The 17,682-nt window shown below is 34.9% G+C and overlaps 1 long non-coding RNA gene across 2 annotated transcripts; it reads left to right on the top strand.

Moving 5' to 3' along the window:
- The first annotated feature begins 299 nt into the window (after window positions 1-299).
- On the top strand, window positions 300-16,822 carry LOC125499659 (uncharacterized). 2 transcript variants are annotated; one of them, XR_007276649.2, is made up of 4 exons: window positions 300-521; window positions 13,359-13,678; window positions 13,839-13,880; window positions 15,181-16,822. It is a non-coding gene; the product is annotated as an uncharacterized LOC125499659 (long non-coding RNA). The 2 variants fall into 2 exon arrangements; XR_007276651.1 differs by lacking the exons at window positions 13,359-13,678; window positions 13,839-13,880; window positions 15,181-16,822 and adding exons at window positions 600-685; window positions 850-1,082.
- The last annotated feature ends 860 nt before the right edge of the window (window positions 16,823-17,682 follow it).

Below are 17,682 nucleotides of genomic sequence, written 5' to 3'. Positions count from 1 at the left end.
TTTAAGTAACACATTTTGGCAACACTTTTTAAAGTCCAATTTTCCTGACTATACATGTAACACTATAGTATATTGTAACACCTATTGTAACACTTCAATAAAATGTAACATTTTTAAGTAACACTATATATATGGTAACATCTCTAAGTAACACCAAATAACACTATATATATGATAACATCTCTAAATAACCCCAATACAATAGGTAACACTAATAAATTAGGTAACACTAATATATGTTAAATAGGTAACACATTAGATTCTTTTTTTCAAATAAAGATTTTTTAACTACAGACAAGTAATAATTGGAGCAGATATAGCGTATTATGGTAATTCCCAAAATTAATTATAATGGGCGCTACTTTTTGCCGCCATTGAAGATTCCACACTAATCCCTAAACACAAAAATCCCAAATCACAAGTTAGCAGTGAGATAGTCGATTATCTGGAATGCCTTAAACATTCCTTGTACATCGAAGAACCACCAACAACTTCACAACTGATCATCCGCAACGTCAAAGGTAATTTTCCAGTCCTCAAACTCTTTTTTCATCCAGTTTAATTTGATCTTCATCTCTATTATATTGTTTGATTTTCAGAGCAGCGATTCATGTTACATTGTCATCTTTGTTCCTTGAATTCACTATTTTTATAATATCAGAAGAAATTTCGATTTTCATCATTAGTGAGTTTGAAATCCCTAACTTAGTTTTACCAATTTGTTGATTTTACTATCAATTATGTCGAATTATTGGTTGTTCATAATTTCTTAATTGTTTGTTTTACCAATTGTTTATTTTACCAATTGCTTGTTCAATGTCGATAGTGAGTTTGTTCTGAATTCCACAGAAAAGATGAAAGTACCAAAAAACTCTCTCATTTAGAAACTCACGGGATTCAACTATCTGACTTAGGTGGTTGTTCTTGGCCACTCAACCAATTTCACAAATTTGGGTTTCTCTGCAGGCACGAAACAAAAACATCTGATACAAGCACAAAAATTTATGATAAAGAACCCGCAGTACATTCTATTATAAACTAATATAGAATTGAAACAAAATCCACAACATAAGCTTCACGTTATCATGTGATAAAGTATGCAGATTAGTATCAATTCAACTCGAGGTTGTTATAACCTCCATTGATGAGTTTAGACAAGAAAGCTTAGATATAAGAAAGTTTAGAGATAGAGAGAGAATGTTTAGAGAAGAAGAGAAGGTTTAGATTGTATTATATTATGAATGAATTACAATCTAATAGAGAGAGTTTCCTCATATACTACATACAGTAGGATAACAACTATTCAGAAACAATACAATAAGTTGTTATAACTAACTGTGCTGATGTGGCATTAGTTAGTTATTGCTGTAGTATTTCAACCATTTGAGCTATGCTCAACATCCCCCCGCAAGCTGGAATCTGTAAGAAGCATTCCCAGCTTGGACAACAAAGTGTTAAACTGTGCTGAAGGTAAAGCCTTAGTAAACACATCAGCTAACTGATGCTTTGTAGGCAAGTAGGAGAGCTGTAGAAGGCCTTCCATGATTTTTTCTCGAGTAAAGTGACAATCAATATCTATATGCTTTGTCCTTTCATGAAAGACAGGATTTTTAGCAATATAGATAGAAGATTGATTATCACAATGAAGGGTGACAGGCTGCGAATCAGATACACCCAACTCAGTCAAGAGTCTAACTAGCCATGTAATTTCAGAAGTTGCACTGGCCATGGCCCTATATTCTGCTTCAGATGAGCTTTTGGAGACTGTAGCTTGTTTCTTGGACTTCCAAGAGATAGGTGAGTTGCCTAGGAGAAGAAGATAGCCTGAAATGGACCTCCTTGAATCAGGACATGCACCCCAGTCTGAATCTGAGAAAGCTTAGAGTTTTAATTCAGAACTAGCATGTAGGAGAATACCCTGAGTAGCAGTACCAGCAACATACTTCAAAGTATGGTGAAGAGCATCCATGTGAGAAGATCTAGGATCATGCATAAACTGGCTGAGAGCTTGAACAGTGAATGAGAGATCAGGTCTAGTATTTGTTAGGAAGTTGAGTTTCCCTACTAGACATCTATACTGAGCAGGATCAGAGAGGGGGGTACCATCAAGAGCTGAGAGTTTGAGATGTAAAGGAAGTGGAGTAACAGTGTGATGAGAGAGATCTAACTCAGTAGATGCAAGAAGTTCCTTAGTGAACTTCTTTTGAGTCATAATGATCCCAGATGAAGTTCTGGTGATTTCAATACCCAAGAAATAATTGAGTAACCCCAAATCCTTGATGCTGAAGGTAGTGTGAAGGTAAGCTTTTAGTGAAATGATGCTAGCTATGTCAGTACTAGTAAGCAGAATATCATCCACATAGACTGCTGCAAGAGTAATGTGGTTTGAAGTCTTCTTAATAAAAAGACTGTAATCATTCTTAGATTGAATGAATCCCTGAGCTTGTAGAGCTGATAGAAGTTTAGCAAACCATTGTCTGCTGGCTTGCTTAAGCCCATATAAAGATTTTTTAAGCTTGCAAACAAAACCAGGAGGACAAGAGAGACCTTCAGGAGGCTTCATATACACTTCTTCATGTAAGTCACCATGAAGAAATGCATTATTAACATCAAGTTGATGTATAGACCATGATTTATTAGAAGCAATAGCAAGAATACACCTGATAGTAGACATCTTGATCACTGGAGAAAATGTTTCTTCATAATCCAAGCCATATTGTTGTGTAAAGCCTTTAGCAACAAGTCTGGCTTTGCATCTCTCTAGAGAACCATCAGCCTTGAGTTTAGTTTTGTACACCCACTTACAACCTATAGGTTTCTTTTGGGGAGGTAAAGCAACAAGATCCCAAGTATGTGTGTCAGCTAGAGCTTGAAGCTCTTTGTCCATTGCTGCTACCCAAACAGGTGATTGAGAAGCTTCCTTGTAAGAGTGAGGTTCAGAAAAAGAATCTATGGTAGCAATAAGAGAAAGATGAGATGTAGGTAAAGAATCAGCAGTGACTAGATTACACCAATGTGAAGAAGGTGGTGTAAAAGAGCCAAGATTGCAGACATAAGACTGTAAATAGGAAGGATGTTTAGTGGGTCTGGTTGATTTTCTGAGTGGAGGAGAAGGGCTGGGAGGTGAAGGTGATGGTGAAGGAGGGGAAGAAGGTATAGGAGGTGTAGAAAGAGATGATTGTGGTGTATGAGAACAAGAATCTGGAGAAGAATTAGAAGGTGAGGATAAAGAAGGTGAGTCTGATGAAATAGATGTAGTAGGATGAAAATGAAAAACATCAGGGATATCTGCAATGGAGGATGACAAAGTAGTGGAGGGGAGAAAAATGTGAAAAGATTTAGTGGTGTTAAATGAGGTGGGAGAAGGATTGTAATGAAAAGGAAAGTGTTTTTCATAAAACACTACATCTCTTGAAATGGAAATGGTATGAGTTGCAAGGTTTAGTACTTTGTAGCCTTTCTGATTTGATGAATATCCAATAAACACATGAGGCTGTGATCTAGGATGAAATTTGCTCCTACCTTGTTTGAGTGTTGCAACAAAACATAAACACCCAAAAGCTCTTAGATGAGAAACATTAGTCTCTTTGTTGTAAAGCTTGGTGAAAGGAGAGATGTTGTTGAGGCAAGCTAAAGGCATTCTATTGATGATGTAAGCAGCTGTTAAAATACACTCTCCCCAATATGAGATAGGTAAGTTGGATTGAAAGAATAGTGCTCTTGCAGTTTCTAGCAAATGTCTGTGTTTTCTCTCCATAACTCCATTTTGTTGTGGAGTGTCAACACAGCTTCTTTGGTGTTGTATACCTTTGGCAGCATAGAACAGCTTTAGTTCCCCTTCACAAAGATCTTTGGCATTGTCTGTTCTAATGCATTGAACAAGAATGTGAAATTGTGTGTTCACATAAGAAACAAAATTCTGTAAGATAACCACATCATCAGATTTGAACTTCAACATGTGAATCCAAGTACTTCTGGAAAAATCATCCACTATAGTCATGAAGAAAGTACATTTATTGTAAGTAGATACCCTATAGGGCCCCCAAAGATTTACATGGATCAACTGAAAAGGTGCAGTAGTACATATAGAACTTGAAGTAAATGGAAGTCTATGTTGTCTAGCAGTAGGACACACTTGACAAATACACTCAACAGATGCATTTATAGGTAATGAAGGAAATAAGTGCTTCAATTGCTGAAATGGCATATGACCAAGTCTTATGTGTTGAAGCTTGATTTCTTCAAGAACTGAGGTGGAAGTGGTAGAAAAACCATGAGCAGAGGAGAGGTCACAAGGTGATTCATCAGCAGCAACAGATGATGAAGTAATAACAGTGCAATATAAGCCACTTTTAAGCTTACCAAGAGGCATTCTCATTGAATGACCCTGAAGAAAACAGGCATTATCAGTGAATATGACTTCACATTTGAGATCTTGGCATAATTTAGGAATAGAAATAAGATTAAATTTGAAGCCTGGAACATATAATACTTCTTGAAGAGAAACACCATTCACAACAGCAGTGCCAATATGAGTAACATGAACTTTGTTTCCATCAGGTATTGTAATACTATGTTCCCCAGATGTGATTATATTGTAATTGTCAAATAAAGACAAATTATAGCTCATATGATCTGTAGCACCACTATCCAATACCCAATCACTCTGAAAAGAAGAAAACAAGCATGTTTTACCTGCTAGAAATGCAGTTCCATGAGTATTATCTTCATCACCAACTTCTTCAAGATTATCTGTTGCAGGGTTGTAGTTGGTATGCATAATATCAATGATCTGGTTATACTGATCCAGAGTAAATGATGCTGTGACTAATTCATTCCCAAAACCAGCTGGATTATCATAATTCTCATTATCAAGAGATGCTCCTTGTGAAAGGTGAGCATATTTCTTGGATTGAGGTTTGAAATCTTGAGGATACCCATTGAGTTTAAAACATCTTTCAGTGGAATGTCCTGTGATCTTGCAGTGATCACAATAGTATGAAAAACTCCTCTTGTTGCTGTTGTTGACCACCACTTTTCCTTTATTCTTATTATCAGTTGATGGATAATAAGATTGATGTTGCTTATAAGGTGGTTGATAAACATTTGGCTTTGTTCTGCTATGATCATAGTGTGTTCTTCTATCAGCAACTAAGGCATGATTCTCTGCAGAATAAGAATTAGAACTTTGCATATCATGAGCAATAGTTCTGTTTCTTTCTTCTTGAACAAGAAGTCTGTATGCATGATTTACAGCTACCAGTGGCTGCATCATTAAAATGTTAGCTCTTACCATAGCATAGTGTTCATTCAACTTCATCAAGAATTAAATGAGTCTCTGATTCTCTCGAGCAGCCAATAATTTCTTATTGAGGTTGCAACTACATCCATTGCAAGTACAGGTAGGAATAGGATTTACAATATCCAGTTCACCCCATAGCATTTTCATCTTTGTAAAATATTCAGCAACATTTTCACTTCCTTGTGATATGTCATGTAATTGTTGTTCAAGAGAAAACAACTGTGGTCCAGAAGATTGACCATATCTTTCTTCAAGATTACTCCAGATTTCTTTTGCAGTAGAGAAATATAGAACACTACGAGCAATGGTAGGTTCTAAGGCACTTAGTAACCAACTAATAACCAAATCATTGCATCTTTTCCAAGCATGATAAGTAGGATCACTAATGGCTGGCATTTCAAGTGTTCCATCTACAAAGCTTAGTTTATTTTTAGCAGATAATCCTATAAGCATTGCTCTCTTCCAATCACTGTATCCATTTCCATCAAATTACTTGGAACTGAACACATTTTAAGGCTATCACTAGGATGAACATAGAAAGGACTAGAATAATCTTGTCCAGGATCAGTGTTAATGTTTCTATTTGAAACTTCTTCTACTATTTCAGGCATGATGATATCAAGTTTAGATTTCAAGATTTTAGTATTAACAGAAAGATAGAATCAAGAACAGAAGATTTGTTTGTGAAGCAGATCAAAATATATGAAAAGAAGAACAGAATTCAAAGAAATTTAGATCAAAGAAATTTCGATCAAGAGAATTTGAGAGCGGAATTTTAGAATTTTAGAAGGATCGCAGAATTTTAGAACTTACAGACATTTAGATTTCATCAGTGAGTATTTGATCTTCAAGAATATGATTGCAATAATTTCGCAGCTCTGATACCATGATAAAGTATGCAGATTAGTATCAATTCAATTCGAGGTTGTTATAACCTCCATTGATGAGTTTAGACAAGAAAGCTTAGATGTAAGAAAGATAGAGAGAGAATGTTTAGAGAAGAAGAGAAGGTTTAGATTGTATTGTATTATGAATGAATTACAATCTAATAGAGAGAGTTTCCTTATATACTACATACAGTAGGATAACAACTATTCAGAAACAATACAATAAGTTGTTATAACTAACTATGCTGATGTGGCATTAGTTAGTTATTACTGTAGTATTTCAACCATTTGAGCTATGCTCAACATCATGATACTGAAGATCTCCATAAATTCATAAAACAGTAACCATTACTGAAAATGCTCAATATGCAAGTTCATCATGTAAATTATGTACTATGAAACACAACTATGAAACCTTCGAAGTCTGGTACACTATTCTGAAATGTTTGTAAAACTTTTTCTCTTGCTCGTGCTTGCTAATCTTAGTGCTTGGTTAGCAGAAGCAATGTCCAAACTAATAGCACAAAAGTAGTCTTTTGTCCGGCAAAGTCAAATAGTTTACACTCATTAATTACTTCTTGTATACTCATTCCAAGCTGTTGAATCTTGATACTACTAACAACCTCTTGGGTCTGTTTAGAATGGAATCCATTAGTATGCCTAATAGGTTAGCTTTTATTGGTTTTCCAACCTTAATTTCTTGCTTCCTCTTATTGATGATTGTTTTTAGTAAAGTCTGTATTTCATTTTCAACTTCCTTGAACCTCTTATTTTTCACTGTTGAAATATATTTGAACATAAACAGCATGAGAAACGATTAATGTTTCTTTTACTAGAGGATGTTAGGAGGCCCTACTCAGATTTATTTAGAGTTGTGTTATAGATAATTGCTTCCTTCTCATGCTTCTTGAAACGTAGTATGTTGTTGTCAGATAACATGAACTTGTCTGATAAGAACTTGCACATTCTTTTATATTCCATGTCTTACTTTTTTGGATGGATTAGTTTGCACATTCTAGCAATGCATCTGCAGTATGAAAACCATTTATAGTGACACCTGTTGCTTATGTATTTGGTAACAATAGTTATTTAATGGTTTTGACCTTATATACCACTAGTTGATGACACTTGATTCGTAAGTTATAAAGTTAAGTTCTTAGGGCTCAAGTGAATGGCAATTGCTAATAGAGCACCAATGCAATTACCTTAATGTTAATTGTTCACAAAGCTTATGTTGTGGGTTTTGTTTTAATTCTATATAAGTTTATAATGGAATGAGTTTATAGTTTGTATTTTGATTGGCATTGGTTGTAGGCTTACTAAGGTTAAAGATTTGAACTTTCTTATTGGGGTAATGTTTTCAAATTCGTAGTATTGATTTAGATTACATGTTTCTTTAGTTTTGAAAATCAGATTTCAATCTACTATTACATGGTGTAAACTATAACCAACTAAATATAGGTGTGACATTAGACATTTTATAACACTAAGAGAGTCGACGATATCCTCAATTTTACAAGAACATTACTGCTCCATGGCTTGGTTCTACATATATTTTAAAACTCTACTCCATGGCTTCAGTTATTGAGTTATGATTGTAAAAAATAATTACTCCATGGAGTTGTTCGATGTTACTTGTTGTTATTCGTTGATATATCTTTGAACCCAATTAGGTAATCTACCTACGTTTTCCTTAGTTGTTTCAATCTATTGGTGATTCTCTTTATGCTGAATTTTTTAGGTTGTAATCATAACTAGGTAGATATTCATATATATTCACATATATTTATATATAACGGATAAATTTTTGTGCGTTGTAAAGAAATTATTTGTGTCTCTCTACAATAGTAAAAGGCTTGATTGAAGGAGTTTAGTTCATGGTTCCCTATTATAAGGATTAGGACAAAAGAATTAATAAAGGCAGTGAAAGAGTAAAGAAATTTTTGATGAGTAATTCTCTCACATGATCTTTTTTACATTAATACATTACTTTATTCTTAATGTAATTTTTGTAAGACGTATGCGATCTATTCTTATTTTGTAGTAAATAATCATGTGTCTCTACCATTGTGGTTATTGCTAATTTCCTCTATGACATGGTATAACCTGATGTCAATGTTTAAGATTAAACCCTTGTTTTCATGTATTGTTTTAAGGTAACAAAATGAGTTGTTGGACCGAATTTTTACAATCTAGTAATGAGTATGAGGAAGAAGTTGTGTATTATTTAGATAAAGCATTCGCTATGCGAGCAATGGGAGATCAGATTAGTTACCCGTGCAAAGGTGTGTTATGACTGATTTTGGCATGACATAGACAAAGTGTACGATCATTTGATCGCAAATGGCATTGAGCTTGACAGCGAATAATTTCATTATCATGAGAAGACTACTGGTGCTGAAATGCCAGATATCGAAGATAACATGGATGATCTATTAAATGACATCTACAGGGATGTCGTCGAAGAGTTCCGTAATGGCCTTGAAAGCATTGGAGATAATGTTAGTCTAGAGGCTATGAAGTTCTATTAATTGGTTGAAGATGGAAAACAAGAGCTATACCCTGGGTGCAAACCTTTTTCTAAATTATCATTCCTTATTTTGTACCTTTGGAAATGCCTTCATGGCATAACAAATAATTGTTTTTCTGATATTCTAGAGTTGATTCTAGAACTAATTCCCGAAGCCAAATTGCTAAAGTCCTTCAATGAGGCCAAGAAAATAGTGAAGGATTTGGGTCTTCATTATGACAAAATTGATGCATGACATAACGATTGTATGTTATACTGGAAGGATTATGAAGTGGCTACATTTTGTCATGTATGTCATGCCCCAAGGTGGAAAGAGAAGGGAAACCAAGAAGAAACATGAACTCAATCACCTAAGAGTGCTAATCAAATCCCATCAAAAGTTGTTTGGCATTTACCTTCAAAACCTAGGCTCCAAAGGTTGTACATGTGTTCTGAGACAGCGAAGTTAATGAGATGGCATGATGAGAAAAGGAAGAAAGATGGATAACTAAGACATCATGCTGATGGTGATGCTTGCAAGGAGTTTGATCTGACATTCCTAAATTTTTCTAAAGAGGGGTTTTGTAATGTTCGCTTTGGCCTTGCAAGTGATGGATTCAATCCATCTCGAACTATGGGTACACAATGTACTACATGGCCCATTGTGCTGATCAATTACAACTTACCCCCATGATTGTGCATGAAGTCAGAGTTTTTGATGTTGTCTTTATTAATTTCGGGGCCTACTTCTTCTGGGAATGACATTGATGTCTACCTCCAACCATTAGTAGACGAGCTAAAATATTTATAGGAGTTTGGCTTGGATACCTTTGACGCTTCAAAGCAGCACTCATTCAAAATGCATGCGGTTTTATGATCAAAGACAAGTGACTTTCTAGGATGTGCTATATTGTGAGCACCAAAAGAAAAGTTTGCTTGCCCCCATTGCCACTATACAACCGCCCATCAACATTTGAGTAATAGTAGCAAGACAATCTATATGGCACATCGTAGAACATTGGATGCCGATCATCCTTGGCGGCATGATGAGAAGTCCTTTGATGGGATGAAAGAAGAGAGGACAACCCCCATTCTTTTGATGTGGACACAAATCTTAAGCTTGCTGAAAGTTTGGAAAAATAAGTTTGGGAAGCTACAACCCAGGGTTAATTGGAGACATTATCCATGGAGAAAGTTATTCATGTTTCATACTTTCCCTCACTGGAAAGATAATAGGTGTCGCCATCCTTTGGATGTCATGCACATAGAAAAACACATTTGTGATAATGTGCTTGCAACTTTGTTAAATGTGCCTAGTAAGTCTAAATATCATTACATGGCTCGTTTAAATTTGAAAAGAATGGGTTAAGGCCATAGTTACATCCTTTAGATTCAAGTGACAATTGGTATGTTTTATTGCCAAAAGCATCATCTTCACTGACAAAGGAGGAGAAAAGAATATTTTTTGGTGTTTTAAAGAAGGCAAAGTTACCACAAGGATGTGCATCGAATATTGCAAGGTATGTGCAAGTGAAGGAAGGAAAAATATCAGGGTATAAGAGCCATGATGCTCATATTATAATGAAATATGTTCTTCTAGTTGCGGTTCGAGACACACTACCAAAGCATGTGGCTTTACCTCTTATTAGATTAAGTGCCTTGTTTGAAGTCGTATGTAATAAAGTCATCATTCCAAAAGATTTGGATTGCCTTCAAATAGAGATTAATGAGACTATTTGTGAACTAGAGAGAATCTCTCCACCATCCTTTTTTGATATTATGGAGCACTTGCCAATTCATTTAGTAAAGGAAATAAAACTTGGTGGTCTTGTGTGTCATTGGTGGATGTACTCTATAGAGAGATACTTAGGAAAGTTGAAATCTTACGTTAGGAATCGAAGTCGCCGGGAACATCTATAGCAGAAGGTTATCTAGCTGAGGAGTGCTTGATACTTTGTTCGAGGTATTTGGATGATGGTGCAAAGAAGTGTTTAAAGGGATTCAATCAAAGACATGAAAAAGATGATAAAGTTGACAAGGAATCACCTTTATTCCCTAAAATAGGTTATCCTCATGGGAGGAAAAAGAATGGAAAGAAAAATGGGACGGCATTCAATCTTTACTTGGAGACAACGATCTTAACTCATCGATAAGTGTTATTTAATTGTGAAGATAAACAAGTTATCTGTCTATTATTATTAGTATCTTCTTCTTTGTGTGTAGAATTTTGTACATTTCATTTACTTATATTTGATGTATTTATTAATGTAGTGAACATGAAGAGGTTGTGAAAAAGATATCTAGAGACAGGCGGAAAAGAAGGTGGAGGCACTAGGGAAAAAAAAAGGAAGGGCTGCGCTTTTTATATAAGCGCAACCCTATAAATGAAGGGCTGCGCTTTTCTACAAAGCGCAGCCCTACAGAACAGAAGGGCTGCGATTTTGTAGAAAAGTGCAGCCCTTCAGTTAGTAGGGCTGCGCATTTTAAAAAAGCGTAGCCCTTCTACTTTGTAGGGCTGCGGTTTTTTTAACCGGCGCAGCCCTATTGGGCCTTAAATGAAGCCTGCTAAACTCATACGCGGTTGAAGGCTTTTCATCTCTTCACAAAAAAACCCTCATACGCTTCACTCCTTTCTCATCTTCACGCCTCTCATCCTCATGCCTCCTCACGCCTCCTCACAAAAAAACCCTCTTTCTCTCAGTTCACAGAACAGAAGGGCTCGTCTCATTCTCTCTTTCTCTCTCCTCCATTCAACCCTCTTTCTCCTAGGTATACTAAACTCTAACATTTTAGCTTCTGCATTTTCAGTTCATCTCAATTCCTGATTTTAGCTTTTTTTTTCGATTTTATTTTTGTTAGGGTTTTAAGATCGAGTAATTCTTCCGAGAAATTTCGTTCGAACTGTTAAAACGTTACATTGTGTGATGGATTTGGGACTAATCGAAGAAATGATCGCTCTAGCATTTGGTCCACGAGAGCCCTTCTGTTCGAGTAATGATCGAGTAAAGACGATTTTGTAAACCACGAGAGCAACACAGCAACAACAACCACGAGAGCAACAACTTCAGATCTATAATTTTAGGTTTTTTTTTTCATTTTCGTTTTTTTTTCATTTTTTGTTCTTTTTCAGATTGGTTTTTTTTCAGGGTTTTTTTTTTAAATTTTTGTTAATGTTCAGATTAGTTCATTTTCAGATCTATAATTTTAGGGTTATTTTTTCATTTTTTTTGTTCATTTTTGTTAACTTATGTTTTTCTTTTCGTTCTTTTTTCTTCTATTTTGTTCGTTTTTTTTTCTGGAATTATTTAATTTCTAGAATTATTTAATTTCAGTTGTATATTACATTATTTTGGTTGTATGATATTCATCAGAATCAATAAAAATCTAAATATTAATTCTGGAATTGCATTTACACGCCTGTTGTTGCTGTTGCTGTTGCTTTATGAAACTATATGATTTCAATATTTTTTTTTATTTTTTTGTCTAAAAGGGCTGCGCTTTTACTAAAAAGCGCAGCCGTACTTAAAAAGTGAAGGGCTGCTATTAAAAGGGCAGCCCTACATGTCATTTTCAGCGCAGCCCTTCTTCATTTTTCCACTAGTGAGAGAACCTCAACAGCATAGTAATGAGTTCATGGATTGGTATAAAGAAAAGGTTGAGTTGGATAATGCCAATGATTGTATTAAGTGGTTGTCCTTGGGTTCTTCTAGTGTTGCTAGGAGATACAATGGATATTTTTGCAATGGCTATAAGTTCTACACAAGAGGGCATGATAACAAATGCAAAACCCAGAATTGTGGTGTCTCATTGGCTGCTTTAACACCAAGCTTTGCAAGTAGTAAAGATAGTAATCCCATTTTTGGTAATGTTACTTATTATGTGATCATAAAAGAAATAATTGAGATAGATTACTAGAGTGCATTCGGTGTTGTGTTATTCAAATGTGATTGGTTTCATTCGATAATATATGACTACAGCCTAGTGTAAACTTCAAGAAATTGTGTTCCACATATGACCCTTTTGTCTTAGCGTCACAAGTGCATCAAGTATTTTATGTGGAGGATGGCATTGAAGCGGATTGGCATTTTGTGGATAGAAAGTTTCCAAGAGACTTTTCTTACGCTAATTAAGGTGGAATATGAAGCTACTTATCCTGTTGAAGTTCGTGAACATGCCGAGAATCTCAATCTGGCTACTGTGAATGATGATGACATCATTTGGTGTAGAGAAGGTGGTTGTGATGTGTAGTTGAGGTACTCAACAGAGTGAATAATGGAACAAGTGGCAATTGCCACAAAAATAATGATGATTTAGATGAGACTGACTAGGATTGGATGGAGTCTTAAATTTGATTTTGCTAATTGAAATTTGTCCAAGATAGAATGCCATTTTGTGATTCTTATTTTCATATTAGTATATTTTAATTGTATACGTTTCAGTTAGACAACTCACTTTGTTGTTGATTTTGATTTTATCCTCATATATCATTATCCTATATTTACTTGCTTTGATTTCACCTAATTCTTTGCTAGCTTTACATTTACTTATCAGATTTAAATAGATTACTAAAAGAAATGCTTTATTTGTTTAATTTCCAGTTAGATGCTAACATACCTCTAACGTCCCTTTCAGATGACACTTTTTTTTTTCTATGTCACAGGTATTTGTTAGGGCAGGAGATCACAATTTCGAAAAAAGGTATTGTGATATTGAGATTGGTGACTTGCGTGATATTGAGATATGTGAACCAGGAGATGCTAAGGGATATGGTGTTTTGCTGCAATAGAGTATTCTTAGCCTTTTCGATGTTTGGTTTTTTTAATGCCTTTGTTCTTTTTATGACCGAACTTGGAAATGTAGAGGTACTTGTATGTGTTCGGAATGATTTTGAGAAAATGGACTTGAGTTTGATAAAGATGATGAGAAAAGCTCTACTACTAGCAAATTGGTCTCTTCAACAAGTTTGCATGTATAAAAGAGGTTAATAATACCTTTTTTTTATTAAATTATATACTTCTAGTTTCTGATTTTCCATATGATTAAAGTCTTTGATTTAAGGAATTGACACAAAGAGAATATCATGTTCCACTAATTATATTCCTTATTTTTCTTATAATTTTGAATGGTTATGTTGTTGCAGATTTGAGAAAAAAAGTATTTTCTCAGTGAGGTTCTTGTCCAGGTTAGTTGTCCATTTGCGTTGTTAGTTTCAATTTTCTTTATCATTTTTATTGCTTTATGTATAATGATTAATAAAATGGAATCTTTATTTGAAGCTTGCAACAGTGAGGTCACAATTGGGATGGTGGGAGCACAAAAGATTCTTCTAGAATCTAATTTCTTTCCTTAGATTTTGCTGTGATTTCAAAGAACTAAAAAGAACCTCCATAATTGAAGGAAAGAACATAAGAGTTTAGGCCCATTTTACTGTCAATTTTACTGAATAAGCCAATACATAAGTAGTGTTACGTACAACAAAGCATGTACAAGTTAATGTCAATTTTTTTGGTCTTTCTTTGGTATTTGAATTTCTAGATATCTTATTCATGAGACAACAATATGTTGCATCTTCTATAAGTCTGGATGAAATCTAGAGGGCTCGGCATACCCAACAAGATATTTGCTACTTTTTTTTGAGGGGAAAGATATTTGCTACTTAAAAGTTAAAATAGCAAATATCTATAATCACATATGCCATCAAAATGATTTCTTGAAAATTCATCACTTTTTAAGCATAAAGTCATCCATGTTGACATACTCCAACATCTTTTGTCTAGAGCACATGTAACTAGTTTTAGCCTCTCAGATGGTAGATCTGGAGCTCCCATGTCTTAAATTTCTCACTAATGTGGTTCTGCAAAGTTTAAGTTTGATATCCTACTTACAAGTTCATGTCAGTGGTAAACTCTAGCAAACTGCTGTAAATTCTATTAAGTCCATGTTTTGATCTACATTGATCTACATCTCTTGATGACTCGTTAGTTGCACAACATTGCAAAAGGAATTTGTACATGGGTAGCTTGGAATATCTGGAAGCATACCTGGTTTACTAGTGTCAATTGCTTAGATTAGGGCATAAGGTTGCATACATTTGAACCTCACCAACCCACCTCACCGATATCATGAGCCATACGAGGTTGTTGTTTTTCCATTGCTTATACCAAAATGGAGTAATCTAAAAGGTAACAATTATGTCTAGAGAACTAGATACGTTAGATACTTAGTTTAAGGCTTTAGGCTACCCAAATGCTGTGGAATAGTTCTGCAAATGGAAGAGAAATTCATGAATAGTAGTATAATTATTGGTAGTCTATACCTCCTTGCCATTATTAGTAGCATTTTCTTATTACTGAAGTTCTGAATAGTAGTATAACATGGATACAGTAGTATAATTATCAGTAGTCTATACCTCCTTGCAATGGTAATTTTCTCATTGGTCTTTGCTTGTAGTTTACATAGATTATATATTTCTTTCTTCTTAGGATAAGATGGCAGCTTTTGAGAAATATGGACAAATAAGGATATCGAAAAATCGATTGAAGTTGCAAGAGATAGGAGTTAAGTCTATGGCTTATGAAATTAGTCAATCAATGAAGGGAAAAAGGGACATGCAACAATAAGAAAAAATATCAAAAGCCGGATAACGATGATGAGTACACACCTACTGAAGATTGTGAACAGTTATTGATCCACTCTAGTGAAGAGGATGACAACGATAAAAGGGAAGAGTGCATAACATTGAGGTCTCAATGTAAAAAGGTGGTACTTAATTTGTGAATTATAATTTTTAACTAACTTGGTACATTCTTGAAATAATATGGTTTTCTATTTTACAATTTTTAGCCCAACATATAAGTCCTGCAATGCTCAAAGACAATGCAAGTGACTCTCAAATAGGAATGGAAAGTCTAATGAAAAGGTGCCATCCAACCTCGAAAAATGAATATATAAAGGAGGAATCACAAGGGAAATTTACAACACGGAGTAGAAAGCGACCTCAATAGGATTCAATGAAAACCACACAATAATAAAGGGTCTCAATGCTATCTAATCAAAGTCAAAGGTCGTCTAGTTTGGAAAATCTTCCGTTGAACATAAGCAATTCTATTGTGCAGAGGGTGTTGTATTCAAGGTTTTAATGATGACAAATAATGATTGAGTCTAGGAAAATAAGTTGAGTCTAGAAAATTAATTGTGTAACTTAGAATTAATTTTCATATTATCTTGAGAATAATTTATTTAATTATAACTTGTGGAGAGATGGTTATGAGTTTAACCTAGTCAACTTATTTAAATAAATTAATTCCTATTCTCGAAATGTTATGTGTTATGAATTGCTTTGAATCAACGAAATAGGAATATTATTTTGAATAACATAATTTCCATGATATTTGTTGGAGTATGTCTTTCTTCTTATTTTATAGGTTGAAAGAATTAAATTGACGAAGACATGCAATAACAAACCGGGCTATAATGAAGGAAACACACATCAGATTGCAGTTCCTAGAATTCAGGAGATTGGAAACTCACTAACCAGTCAGCTCCTAGAATCTAGGAGACTGGAAACTATTTGACCAGTCAGTTCCTAGAATCCAGGAAATCTAACAAACTTCCAAATATTCAGCCTCAACAACAAACATCACGCTGAATATGGAAGTAATGGCTGATTGTACGTGGATTTTGATTGTGGAGTTAGTTGGAGAAGATCGTGGATAATGTGGCTCCAACAACGGTTAGATCATGGGTCACTTCTAACACCCATGACTGCTTAGTGGAAAAAAATTAGGAGCTGCTGATCTTCTATATATAGCTCAACAATGAACCAGAATAAACTTAACACTTACCAGATTTATTGTAATATTTTATAAGGAAGTATATTTCGGTTTATTACTGTTCAAGCAATTATATTTGTAATATTCTTAGAGTGTAGGTTGAGAGAAATCAAATCTTGTATTCGAGAGTGAGAAAAGAGAAAGAGAAAAATAAGAGAGAAAGAGAAGACTTCTAGTGAAGTCAGGTGAGGAAAGTCACGTGTTCATGGGGAACAAGGTGACTGGGAATTGGTTCCTAGAGGAACTGAGTGAGGACTGGTTTTTAATAAGTTGTAATAACTTTTATAAATAAAAGAGCAAGGTTTCTTCCTAAAGAATTGAGGAAGATAACCTTGTTAAAAGGATCTTCGAGCGTTATTCCTTGTATTATTTCTCTTCATTATCTTTCAAGTCTTATTATCCGCAAAAAGTTTGAAAATCTCCCTAACTACAATTAATCCCCCCTCTTGTAGCTGGTCTAGTGTTTATAATAGACTAACAATTGGTATCAGAGCTCGATTCCTCCAAAATCAGTTAACACTGAGAAGCTAGTACCTGGTAATCATGAACACTACGGGACAAAAGATTAGATGAAGGTTACTCAACTCAACATCCACCTATGTTTAATGGCAAGCACTATCCATACTGGAAGAATCGTATGGAAATTTCATTAAGGTTGAAAGCTATCAAGTCTGGAGAGTGATTGAAATCGGTGACTTTAAAGTCACAGAGAAAAATGAAAAAGGCGAGACTATTTCCAAACCTCTCTCAAAATATGATAAAGATGACTTCGATAAGATGGAGATGAACAACTTAGCCAAGAAGATCCTCTACTGTGGTCTTGGTCCCCATGAACACAATAGAATCATGGGATGCAAATCGGCCAAGAAAATGTGGAAACTTCTACAGGTTATGCACGAAGGAACAAGTGAAGTCAAGAGATTAAAGATAGATATGCTCACGCACATGTCTGAGTTATTCCAGATGAAGCCTAAGGAGTCAGTTCATGATATGCTCACTAGGTTTTTCAACATTATCAATGAGCTTGACTCTCGAGGGAAGGCTATTACTCCAGAGGAACAGGTTCGAAGAGTTCTATGAAGTCTCCCACAGAGTGACAAATGGATGGCGAAAGTCACAGCTTCAAAGAAACCAAGGACTTCACCACATTTA

This window comes from Beta vulgaris, chromosome 7, assembly GCF_026745355.1.
Source record: "Beta vulgaris subsp. vulgaris cultivar EL10 chromosome 7, EL10.2, whole genome shotgun sequence".
Taxonomy (NCBI): Eukaryota; Viridiplantae; Streptophyta; class Magnoliopsida; order Caryophyllales; family Amaranthaceae; genus Beta; species Beta vulgaris.
This window is presented reverse-complemented; position numbering and strand designations above follow the sequence as displayed.